At 38.0% G+C, this 9955-nt stretch overlaps 1 long non-coding RNA gene across 1 annotated transcript; it reads right to left on the bottom strand.

Annotated features, from left to right (window-relative positions):
- Positions 1-3143: 3143 nt before the first annotated feature.
- On the bottom strand, positions 3144-4877 carry LOC120571876. The gene is made up of 3 exons (XR_005641313.1): positions 4365-4877; positions 3343-3476; positions 3144-3170 (listed from the first exon to the last, which is right to left on the bottom strand). It is a non-coding gene; the product is annotated as an uncharacterized LOC120571876 (long non-coding RNA).
- Between the last annotated feature and the right edge of the window lie 5078 nt (positions 4878-9955).

Genomic DNA, 9955 nt, shown 5'->3' with positions numbered 1-9955 from the left:
TGTTGACATTGTCTTCAAATTCATTAACCACAGTGAAATGCTCAGATAGATGTGGGATGATGATGTCTTCAAATTCATTAACCACAGTGAAATGCTCAGATGTGGGATGATGATGATGATTACTTGAATGTATGTTCTATGTAGTATTTTTTTTTTTTGGCTACATTTTAGACTGTAATGGCCTTTCAGCCATTCATCTAAACACTGCATTAAGACAATACAGAAAACTTTGCATTGCATTTGGTGGATGTAACAGTGAATGTGTGGATGTGTATGAGCTGTAATGTGAATCTGGAAGTGACTTGAAATTGGAAAAAAGGCTTGATTGACAAAATAAAAAAACGACAAACCATTTTGTTATACATTTCCTTCTTTTCCACTATCTTCATACAAGAAAGAATTGACCTTGTAAATGTTTCAGGAAAACGTGTAGACATCATAGCTTTCTATCTCCTCTCACTTAATTGCCATAGTTAAATTCCATAACATTCCAATTACATGTGATACCAATTTCACGTGTTCACACATACATAAGTTCTTGCATAATTATTTTTTTAGTTAGTTCTTAGTTATTGCCTTGATAATAGAAAATATGAGCTAGGCATCATATATGATAGTTGCCACAGTGAGATATGAGCTACAAAATGACCAGATCCTGCCATGAGCTATATAGGAGACATATCTTGTATGTACATATAGGGCTTATATGTGGATATAAAGAAACAATACAGGAGACCTATATGGCCTGTATATGCACATATATGCACCTCAATTTTACCTATATGTGGCATATATACCCATATATGCAGCATATATATTATCATATATGTGCATATATGCTGTATATATGCAGCATATATGTGCATATAAACTGCATATAGGTTTCATATATGCGCATATATCCTCATATAGGTTCTTTCCATGTGGGTTGAGATAAAATTGTGATAAAATAACTTCCGCATCTATCTATCACTGACCGGAAGTGACGTAACGCGAGGGAGTCTGGTCAAGTTCATGTTCAAATTACAATGGACGTGGATGAAGAAACCGAGCTCTCCAATGTTGGCGAGCATGCCTATGATGGCACACAGGCCTATAATTATGAGCCTCCTGGAAGAGATAGAGGTCAAGGGGAGATTAGGGGGGAGATCAGGGGGAGGAACAATGGGCAGAAGAGAGAAGTAGAGTTGCGAACCAGTGGCGAATAGGGCAAGTGACTTTGTGAGTTACTGTGTAGTATGGTAGCTAACTCTGGTTCATCTAGGCTAGTACATTGGTGTTATACAAAAAATCTGCTTTAGCAAACATACTTTCGACCATGTTTTAGATTAAACATACATGTAGATTGTCTTAATTTAAGCCAGCAACGTTTTGTCTTGTGATATTCTACAACCAAAGATTTTAATGCTCAGACAGCTGTGCATCAGAGCCATGGATGTATTAAGAGAAGCAGGTTAGCACTAGCACATAGTCGTTTTGTTGGCTAGGTGTTTAGTGCGGACATTGTGAGGCTATGGCGTCGGCGGTGGACAGCATGTGTTGTCGAGAGGTGGATGCCTACTGGGCACTAGTTGAGGGTTTAGTCCCGGCCACGGACATTACCTGCCTGACGCTCCATCCCGGCTTTGATGCCTGCTGCCTCAACCCGTTCACGCTGCAGGTAGCATACCTCAACTTCAGGCAGGAGTATGGCCCTCTCCAAGCCAACAGACCAGAGTATGTTTAGACGAGACTAATTTATAACACTATTATATTATTATACACTTCTATTATAGTCGTCAGTTTTCTAAACAAATAAACTATCAAAAATAATTAATGTACATACTGTAACTACTTATATATAGCCATATTCTAATGCTCTTCATACTATTCCTCCTGCACATACAGTACACTTATTCTTACGTTAGTTTCTGCACTACAATGGTACTGTTACCACACTGCACATATCTGTCTATATGGTTCATACTGAATATCCATATTTATTCCGTTTTTCTTATAATATATTCTGTTAATACCCTGCATATACATCTATATTCTTACTATGTTACTCCTACTACATTGCACATATCTGTACATGTTCATTACTTACACTTATACATATTTGATTTTGTTTCACTTCTGGTTGGACGCAAACTGCATTTTGTTGTCTTTGTACTTGTACTCTGCACAATGACAATAAAGTATAATCTAATCTAATGTGCATTATTGATGCTGAGGGATTAGCAGATTTTTAAACTCTGATGTGCATACATACCTTTATGGAATAGAATAACTGAAAATGTTACATCAAATAAGTCTATCACTTTTGATCATATTGACTGTTAACAGGATTATCAATATCAACATTGCACCCATATCATTCTCTAGGCAATTCCGATACACAGCCTACAGGCAGGTGGTCCGATAGACATATGGGTTTCTGGGCAGGGAGATCAGGAAGGCAATACCAGCTTGTGTTGTGGCCGCAATCAGGAGGCAGTTTCCAGAGGAAGGGAGGCAATCAATAAATATATTTTCTTTTCACAAAATGATAACAATCACAAAGTGTCTTGTTGTATAAAATGTATTCATAATTTCATTGATAGTAACTAGGAGTGTTGGGCATGTTACTTCCAAAATGTAGTTCATTATAGATTACTAGTTATTGTCATTTCAGAGTAATTAGTTATATTACAGTCTCTGAATTGTAATGCTTTACACTACCTTTGCATTACTTTAGTTTGACTTTGCAGGTAGCTTGTGAATTTCACCACCAGATCAATAAAGTCTCATCTTTGTCAACTTTAATACATCATAACAAGAGTTCTCTCAAGACACTTTCCAAATAGAGTAGGTTTAATTTACACTATAATTTGGAGATGTTACACTATAATTTACAGGGACCCAACAATTCTAGTAATTCCCCCAAGAGCAAGCATTCAGTGTGACAGTGGCGAGGAAATCCTCCCTCTCAGGAAGAAACCTGGGACAGACCCAGGCACTTGGTAGGCGGTGTCTGACGGTGCCAGTTGGGGGTGTGATGAACAGTGGCAATAATAGTCACAATAAAGATAATTGAACTACGAGTATAAATAGTAGTTGCAGTAGTTCATGGTGTAGCAGGACGTGCATAGCAGGACCACGGCAACAGCTGCAGCCATGATTTAGGGGCCACCCTAGTCCAAGGAAAACTGCTAGGCGAAAAAAACAAAACAATAAAGAGTTGCACAACATCACAGTCAGTGGTCACAACACATACAACCTAATACAGTCCAGTATGAAATGTCTTCTTCCTACCATTAGAAGTAATTTGTAAATGTTTATGGGTCATATACAGCTAATGATAGATACAAGTTACACTACCTGATGAGCTTTGCAGACATCTGATGTTGCACTGTGACCCACGACGAAGTACTAATGGCCCAGGATCCTGTAGAGAGAAGCCCTCTGTCAGGTGCATCTATCCCTTCATTACTGGCTGCACGCTCTGCCAAAATCTGAAAAACACGGAGGTTCAAAATCACTCATAAAAATAGGATACAAGCTATGTTACCAACTGGATCAGTAATAATAAAAAAAGAGAAATAAAACCAAAGCAGCTCTGACGTGTCAAAACCTCTAGTGCCAAAATCTAACTCATTTTGGACTTTGTAAATTACCAGAGAGTAGCCTACTGGGATACAAAATCGTGCGGGAGAATGGTCTGAATTGAAATGCAGGGGAAACTGGAGTTTTGTGCTAGCTAGCTGCCTGCCAACAGCTCATAGCTAGCTTAATAAAATGCGGGGGAAACGGGAGTGTTTGTGCTAGCTAGCTGCATGCCAACAGCTCACAGCTAGCTTAATAAAATGAGGGGAAAACGGGGGTGTTTGGGCTAGCTAGCTGCCAACAGCTCAAAGCTAGCTTAATAAAATGAGGGGAAAACGGGGGTGTTTGGGCTAGCTAGCTGCCAACAGCTCACAGCTATCTTAATAAAATGAGGGGGAAACGGGGGTGTTTGGACTAGCTAGCTGCCAACAGCTCATAGCTAGCTTAATGCAAACTGCATTGATTTCAAGGCAGACAATTACGAAAACCTGTTCTAAAGCTCAGTCTCTCCTTCTCTCTGTATACTGAAGCCCTGATGCTACGATTTTGCAGTCAGCGCATTTTTAATCCAGATGAGGGAATGATTTCAGACGCAATTTTAGCTACTCCTGTCATCAAATCATCAGCTACCAAATGTTTGCTAATGCAATAGCCAAGCTAACACGTATGTTAATAGTTAGATGGTGGATTGCCCAATACATACACGCTCAAATCACTTCTTTATTCTGAAATTATTAGACTAAAACATTACGAAATCTGCTAAAATAAGAGTTACAAGAATTAAAAGTAAGACTTACTCTGCTAGGAGCTCATTTTCGACGCATGGAATTTCTGCAAGTGCTAGCACTTTGTCCTCCAGTCCTGCCCGCGCCAGATTCAGGTGAAAGCTTTGATGGTGGTGGACTTGATTCCATCGAGTGTACCGAGGGAACAGCATCGGTAATAAGCCTCACATTGTCCTTACTCCAAAATCCCATCCGAGACTCCAACAAATCTCCAGGTCTATAACTCTCCGGAGTGAAATGAGCACCACAAACGACCGAGTGTGGTGACAGACGCGGCAGTGAAGTCTGCTCACTTCACCTGCACAAAACGCACCCCAAAACGAAAAACCTTGCTTTTCCTACAAGGAAAATTATGTACACGATTTCCTGACAGGCTGGACTTTGTGCAACCAGCACAAACACAATAATTTACCATTATGACTTACATAAACTTTCTCTATAGCTCTATAGCTCTATAGCTCTATAGCTCTATAGCTCTCTCTCTCTCTCTCTCTCTCTCACCACTGTAGAGTGAGAAGAAACCTATTGTTTACCTCTGCCTACGTCATATGACGTGTTGCTAGCGGGAAAGGCTATTTCAGAGCCTAGCTTAAAAATGGGCACCCTTTCATCAAAGTTTCTGCTTTAAGGTAACATAGCAATTTCTACTTATGTGTTTTTAAAAGACCTCTTCAGACAACATTAAGTATTAATTCAGTTATGAATTCAACCTGCACATTGCTCTTTAACTACTCGCATACTTTTGTCGGGGTAAATTTAACTAGATGTAAAGACGGGGGGGCGGGGGGCGGGGGGGGTAATGGGAGGATATTTTTGGCACGAACACCGTTAGCTAGCTAGCGCTAACGGAGATGTAGCTGGCTAGCTAACATTGGCTGCTCCTGTGACTCGGATGTTTTAAATCGGACGCTTCATTAAACTTCGTCAGAAGAGTGATTCTTCCATGTATCTATCTATCTCTGAAGGGTAAAGACTCTAAACTTAAAAACACTTAACTGTTAAAACAACACTGTGTGTTTTATAAATGTAAGAAAAACTGGTGTAATAGCTATATATGGCTAACACTAGCGCCGCTAAAACCTACCAAACTCCATGTAAATAAACGGTCATTTTAGCATTGTAAAACACACTTCATTCAAAGTCCACAGAAACCAAATAAAACTATATAAAGTCGTTATTGGTTTTCTCTACATTTTTTCCACCATCACAACTCTAGTTTTGGTTGAAATAAACACATAGTTAACTGATTTGCATGTGAAAATATGCTGGCTCTATACACACTTAAAGTATTGTTTTTTTAAGTGGAGTTTGGTGGGTTTAGCGCTGGAGACTATTATATTGTTGGTTCCCTATGTTGTCTAAAGTTATCAGACTCTGTGTGTGTGTCTCTCTGTGAGTCTGTTTGTGTGTGTGTGTGTGTGTCTATGTTTGTGTGTGTGTGTGTTTGTGTGTGTCTCTGTCAGTAAGTCATTTTAGCACTTTTGCAATTTACATGTATGAAAAGTGCTATATCAATAAATTCTGATTGATTGTGAGTATAAACTGTGTGTGTGTGTGTGTGTGTGTGTGTGTGTGTGTGTGTGTGTTTGTGTGTGTCTATTTTAAGGCTAGCGTGTTAATTTATTTTTCAGAGCTGGAATTGTCATCACAAACTTAAAGTATTATAAGAATAGTAACATTATATAGTTAACGCAGGGCATTTTGTTTTGGAAGTTTTTTAATGCTTTCTTTCAATAACAGATTTGACCAATTTAAACTGTTTCTACTTCTAGCGTTTTTATTTTATAATTCAATTGTTTGCATTAAGCTTCATATTTGGAGGGATTATATTATGGTATTAGTAATACATTCATTTTTTCTAAACAATTTGATTACATACTTATTAAACTGCAGCCTTTTCTTCTTCAAGTCATATTTAACATGGTAATAGACCTGTTAAAGACAACATCAATAATACATGAATCAATGTTTCTGATACATGTGTTAAGCTATTACAGTTACATGGCTGTGATGCTAACTGGTTTCTTTCTGTTTTAGACAAACAATTCATACACCTTCACAACCCAGTTCTTCATCTTTTCTTCATCAAGTCACCTTTTCAGGTAGGACATTTAAAAAACAAACATGTTTTGGCAACAAATAAATCATAGGTTTCTGCTTTTAGCTGTATGGTTGTAAAAAAAATTTTTAACACGTGTGAAATTGATTTATTTTGCAGGGTGAAACCTGAAATAGGATCACAGTTTTTGCAGTGTGACATCTCAGTAAGTAAGCAGATTGTATGTATGCATGCATGTCATCAATACAATTAATTAATGCCAACAGCTCACAGCTAGCTTAATAAAATGCGGGGGAAACGGGGGTGTTTGGGCTAGCTAGCTGCCAACAGCTCATAGCTAGCTTAATAAAATGCGGGGGAAACGGGGGTGTTTGTGCTAGCTAGCTGCCTGCCAACAGCTCACAGCTAGTATATCTGTATATCTGCTAAATTTCTCTTTGTTTAGGAATACTTGTCTACATCACAGGTTTACATCTTCACAGTAAGTTACATGAAACCTTTCAAATATTCATAATAAATATTAATAAATATTTATTAACTAAAGTTTTTATCACATTTGTATATATATGTATATATATATATATTTTTTTTTTGCAAGATGCCGAGAAAAGGGAAGAGGTCGCAGGCCCAAAAAGTGCGTTGGAGAAGGCTTGATTTGGCAGATCCAGTCCAGATCAGACCACCGGACACCAGACCACAAACACCACCACAACACAGAACCTTCTGGAAGTTGGATAATGAACCTTCCTGCTCCAGTTCTCCAGCTAAAAGGTTGGGTCCCCGCCCCAACATCAACAAATTACCCAAAATCTTGAGTTTCATAATCTTTGAATTTTGTGTTATCAGATGGATGAAACACCTCCACCAGCGAGACCTTTCTGGGCAAAGGACAACCCACCCAGTCCCTCATGTTCTCCAACAACAAAGGTGATTTGTAGAGGCACATCTAACTATCAAGTGGCTGCAACTTTTCAGAAAATGTCTTTAGTTAATTAATTTGGTTTTGTGTCATCAGGTCCCCAAAACACAGACACCACCACAACCAAGAAGCTTCTGGATGATGGATGAGGCAGCTTCTCACTCTCCATCTCAACAGGTATTTTCACACTCAATAACATCTATCAGGAAAAAAACACAGTGGCAGCTACATGACATATGACATACAGTCAGTGACACCACCAGTATTAAATTATTTTTTAATATGCATATACCAAGTGGTAATGTGAAGTAATGTCTTGAGTTTCATAAATCATGTGTCATGTGTTATTAGATTGCAAAACCACAGAGAGTGCCACGGTCAAGAAGCTAGTGGATTCCCGATGATGCACCCTCCTGCTCTCGTTATCCAGCTAAAAAGGTAGGTTTTTTTTCATCCACAATTCATACACAATTCATTCAAGAACACACTTAAAACTTGTATCTACTACACACACAAAAAAAACTATGAATGAAATCTCATTACTGAATAAGCACCAATAACAGTTAAAATTGCAAAAAATATCTGATATAAATCTATTCATGACAAAACTATGTGATTGTTAACAGTTCAGTCTTCACATTGAGCTTGCTAAAATAGTTAAATTAACACGCTAGCCTTAAAATAGACACACACACACACACACACACACACACACACACACACACAGACATGCTCTCTCTCACACACACACTCACACACACACACACACATGCTCTCTCTCACAGACACACAGACATTCTCTCACTCACACACACACACACAGACATGCTCTCTCTCACACACACACAGACATGCTCCTCTCGCACACACACATACGCACACACACAGACATGCTCTCTCTCTCACACACACACACACACACACACACACACACACACACACACACACACATACACACACACCAATACACAGTCACACAAATTCTCTCTCACATACACTCACACCCATACACACACACTCACCCACATTTTCTCTCTCTCACACACACACACACACAGATATACACACACAAACACACACATAAACACAAACCCCCACACACACACACACACACATTTACTCACTAACAATCCTCCTCTCATTCACCCCCCCCCACTCATTAATAGCTTCTCTACACTACATCAGCCCCACACACACATACATGCCTCCTTCAAACACATACTATTACTTCTCCCTCACTACCACACATTCCTCTCACCTACACGTCCCAATCTTACACATCACACATTCTCTCTACACACACACATCCTCACACACTTAAATCAAAACAAAACACTCTTTCACACATTACAAAAAAAATTTTTTCACACACCTCTTACTCTTCTCACACTACAGCATGTTTCTCTTTCCACACACATAACTCTCACACATCCCCACACCACACACACCCGTCTCTCTCACACACACACTTACTCACACACACACTGTCTCTCCCACCACACACACACCCCCTCTCTCTCCCCACTAGCTTTTCCTCTCACAAACATTCTCTTACACATTATCACACATCTCTCACACACACACACATCCCCAACTCTCACACACCAATAGCTCTTCCACAACACAAACATACTCTCCATACACACACACACACACACATGTTTCTCTCACTACATGTTTTCAGACTCTCTCTCTTTCACATTACACTTTACTCTTACCACATATTACTCATTTTTCTACATTACACATTATACTGTATTACTCACATATTACACATAAAAAAGCATTAATACACACATCCTTACACTAACTCACACGACACACACACAACACATACCCTAATACTCACACACTTATACATAATCCTCATTGCTTCTTAAATAAAATAAATTCACATACACACATACTCATCTATTTTTTTCTCTACACACACTCCTTTATCCACACACACATTAGATATATATTATAAATACTACATTATAAATACAAAACTCTCTAACACACACATACACACACATATTAATTCTTCACCTACTAATATTACCTTTATCTTGCCTATTAGACATTATATATGTTTCTCTTGTCACACACGCATTAAGGATAATACAACTACAGTGTTCTTTACACACACACACATATATGTTTTCTCTCTGCTACACACACACATAGACATGTTTCTCTCTCTACACACATTATTAATAGATACAATGGATATGCTTTCTCTCATAGACATAATTCTCTCATATTAATTTATTTATCATTTATTACACTTTACTGCCATATTATACATTATTAAATATATTACACTTCACACATATATATTACATTAATTTCACCTATTTCTCACATTAATAATAATAATACACACAATAGATATACATTAATAATAAATACATATTATAAACATTAAACTTCTATTAATATTATTATTATTAATATTAATATTATTACACATACTACCTATTACTAATATTATTCTATTCTCATTATTAGACATTACATACATGTTTCTGTCACATACACACACGCACATCATATACATACATAGATGTTTCTTTCACACACACACATTATTAGATATGTTTTCTTTCTTTGGCACACAGAGCCTCCTGCTGCTGCATAGAG

This window comes from Perca fluviatilis, chromosome 13, assembly GCF_010015445.1.
Source record: "Perca fluviatilis chromosome 13, GENO_Pfluv_1.0, whole genome shotgun sequence".
NCBI lineage: Eukaryota > Metazoa > Chordata > Actinopteri > Perciformes > Percidae > Perca > Perca fluviatilis.
The sequence above is the reverse complement of the archived record's forward strand: the minus strand, read 5'-3'. Positions and strand labels throughout refer to the sequence as shown.